Here is a 3,708-nt window from a genome sequence, read left to right as displayed (position 1 = left end):
CCATCATATCTGCCCTCATTTCACATTATAATTCAAACACTGGAGGAGTAAGGGAAGGATAGTCTTGCTTCTTTGTAAAGCAGGCCCTTCCTCTGGTCAAAAACCTTTAGTAGGCCCTGATTCTTCCCGAGTGAGGTTCACATGGTTCTTCCTGATACCCCCTAACCAGCCCATTCCCATTTCTGAGCTCCATGGTAGCTCTCCAGGCTGCTGCGAGATTAATCACACATGCATCTTCTGTGTTCTAGATGCCACTTTCTATACAACCATTATGTTCCAAGTGTGCCTCGTGTCCCCCAGACTCTGTGCCTCAGATCCAACTTTGCCTTGTGCCTGGAACATGTTCCATCTCTAGAATCACAGAGTTCTAGGGTCTGAAGTTGCACGAGACATTAGGGGTCTCTGGTCCAAGCTCTTGACCAGGTTCACCCACTTAACAAAGTCAGAGGAGGGATTTGAATTCAGGTCTTCCTTACTTTTCTTGCAGGTGTTTGATCCCCAGCGCAGCTGAGAATGCTGGTCATAAAGTCAGGAAGATCTGGGTTCAACTTCTGCCTTTGGTGTTTGCTAAGTTTACAACCTGCCTGTCCTGCTCCCCTGCCAGACTCTATGAGCCTCAGCTTGTTTCTGTCTCCAGCCATGGAGTAATCCTGGAAGCAATGCTGATTTTTTGTTTCTCTCCTCTGACTGCAGGAAATGCATCGGGCAGCAGTTTGCCATGATGGAGACAAAGGCAGTGGCAGCCCTCTGTCTCCTTCACTTTGAGTTTTCTCCAGAGCCCTCGAGGCCGCCCATCAAATGGCTTCAGCTGGTGCTGGGCTCTAAGAACGGCATCTACCTTAACTTGAAGAAGCTGATGTAGGAAGGAGCAGAGCCTGGAGCTCTGTCTTGTGCATGGAGGGGGATGGGGATGGGCCATCAGTGGTGGTGCTGAAGTGTGTTTGCTGAGGCAGATTGAGCATGGCCCTGGCCTCCTGGCACCTTAGAGTCCAGGACAGGAATGGAGGTAGACACAGGCCCTGGGTGCTGATTTTTCTCTCTACTTGGGCACACACATTTAGCTATATATGCAAGAAATACCTTCTAGTAGTATAGAAACATCCCATATCATAACATATTGTATCAGTTTGCAAGACCTCCGTGTCATTTGTAGTTCAAACTCTTCATATTACAGGGGAGGAAACTGAGGCTCTGAGTCACCTGCCTTCCTTCAAAGCCTGGTTCAGTGGCCACCTCCTACAGGAAGCCTGTAGGACATTTTGTACTCGCCAGTAAAATGGAAACTCTTTGAGGGCAGGGCCTGATTCAGTTTTGTGTTTGTACTTTCACCATAGCATAGAAGAGATTCCCAATAAATGCTTTTGAAATAAATTGGATAGAGAACAGTGTGGACAAAGGCAGGGAGGCTGGAGAGCACTGGGTGTTTGCAGTGTCCAGAGAGTTCAGTTTAGCTGGAGCTTGGTGAACATGGTCTGACTATGTGAGGGTGGTGTTGGGAGGAGGAATAATGGTAATAAAATGGCTAAATTTATACATCACTTTAACATTGACAAAGTGTTTCATGTACATTATCTTGTCTGAGCCTTACAACAGCACTGTAATATAGGTGTTATTAATAACTCCATTTTATAGATGGAGGAACTGAGGCTGAAAGAGGTTAATGACCTTGATCAGGATCACACAGATGGCAATTGTCAGAGGAGGGATTTGAACCCAGGTCTTCCTGACTCCTTGAGGCAGCTGGGTGGGGCAATGGATAGAGGGGTGGACCTGGAGTCAGTAAGACCTGAGTTCAAATTCAGCCTCAGACACTCAATAGCTATGTGACCCTAGGCAAGTCACTTAGCCATGTTTGCCTCAATTTTCTCATCCACAAAATGAGCTGAAGAAGTAAATGGCAAGCCATTCCAGTATCTTTACCAAGAAAATCCCTCATGGGGCCACAAAAGTGGAACAGGATTAAAAAATGAGCAAATGACAAACAACTTCCTGACTCCAAGTCTGAAAAGGAGGCTGGCATCAAATTCTGGAAGTCCTAGAATGCCAGGAAAAAGGAATTTGAACTTTGTACAAAGGGTAATATGGAGCCACTGAAGATCTTTGAGCACAGGACCCTGCTTTTCCCCAAATCTGTGCCCTGGAAAGATGAGATATGTGAAGCATGAATGGGGGAGGGGAGGGACTTGTTAGGAGGCCCTGGTCAGTGATGGTGATGGCTGGGCTCTGGTGGTGGCCATGAGCGCAGAGAGATCAATGTGAAGGATGTGGGGGTGGAATTGATGGGACTTAGTGACTTAGTGGATATAAGAGGTGAAGGAGAAGAGAGTGGAAGAATCCTCCAGGTCTGATTGTGGGATCATGGGTGACCTGGGTGACCAGTGAAATGAGGAAGTCAGCAAGAACAGGCTGGGGGTGGAGGGGAGGATGAGCTTGGTTTGAGCCTGTTGGGTTTATGGACTAGAAATAGAACAGAAGCCAAGAGGAATCCCCACAGTGAGGGACTGGGGGAGGGAAAGGAGCCAGGATCAGAAATAGAGGAGGAGAGATCAGATGAGCAGGGTGTCTCTGAAACTAAGGAAAGAGATGACCTAAAGGAAGCAGGCAAGTGGGACAGTGGCTAATGGGTCAGACATGGATGGAGTCAGGAAGACTTGGTTTCAAATCCTGCCCCAGCCACTTTACCAGATGACCCTGAGCATGTCATTTTCCTGTTCTGAGTTTCAGTGTTGGTAGGGACAATTAACAACAACAGCAGCAGCAGCAGTAGTGTAATGGGAATGTAAATTTAAAGATCTTCCCTGCCCCTAGGCTAAACTGCACCTGGAGCCTGGGGTGGGAGGCTTGTTTTTCAGTAGATACTTCTTGATTGGGCAGTGAGTCAATAAGTGTTTTTTAATATTATTAAAATAAGTCAATTCTCTGACCCAGGAGAAGGCTATATAAGCCCTGATGTGTAGCTTTGTTTTGGGGCTCACTTTGAGAAGTGTTCTGAGATTTGATCAGATGAAACTCTGGAAAGCTGTTGTCCAGAGCCCCCCGGCTTTGAAACCCAGATGTTGATTTGGTATGGATGTAATGGTTGGACAGTTTGGAAACCTGTCTACTTGATCTGTTTCTGTCTTGATAATTCTGTCTGTATACTCTGAAGTTCAGGGTGCTGACATCTTTCATCTGAACTAGGTGAACGATACATATCTGACTGATTAAAGTAAGCTTGTTAACCCATTTTGAGTTGCTTTCCTTTATCAAAGCAGATCCAAGAACCTGTGTTGGCAGACACCCTGGGGATGCTGGGGTGCTTGCTGCTACAAGCAGTAACAACAACCCTAATGGAACTGGAGAGGGTGAGAGTAAGTTGACACAATGTATTGAAAGATGTGTGGGGAAGAAACATATCCCAGGCTATTCCACAAGATAGGGGCTTAGTAAAATGTCTCTGGGCTGGAATGTTTTCCAGATGATTGCTGTTAGCTATCCCCACTTTCTTCTCTCCACCCTCCTCCCTAAACACACACACACACACTCACATTCACACTCACACACACACACTCATACACACACACACACTCACACACACACACACACTGCATGGTAAAAGAAGAGAACTGATTGTTGGAGGATACAAGGTTTGTGACTGTTCAGTCAATTCTGAAACCCCCTGTTCACATGCCAAACTCAAAATTCTGTGTTCTCTGCCTTAAGGTCCCT

The 3,708-nt window shown here is 46.4% G+C and overlaps 1 pseudogene; it reads left to right on the top strand.

Moving 5' to 3' along the window:
* LOC138164753 (cytochrome P450 4B1-like) overlaps nt 1-862 on the top strand; it is a 19,040-nt pseudogene extending 18,178 nt beyond the window's left edge.
* The last annotated feature ends 2,846 nt before the right edge of the window (nt 863-3,708 follow it).

This window comes from Petaurus breviceps, unplaced genomic scaffold (assembly GCF_028583685.1).
Source record: "Petaurus breviceps papuanus isolate PSGF00001 unplaced genomic scaffold, PetGlider_PUasm1.0 207, whole genome shotgun sequence".
Lineage (NCBI taxonomy): Eukaryota > Metazoa > Chordata > Mammalia > Diprotodontia > Petauridae > Petaurus > Petaurus breviceps.
The sequence above is the reverse complement of the archived record's forward strand: the minus strand, read 5'-3'. Positions and strand labels throughout refer to the sequence as shown.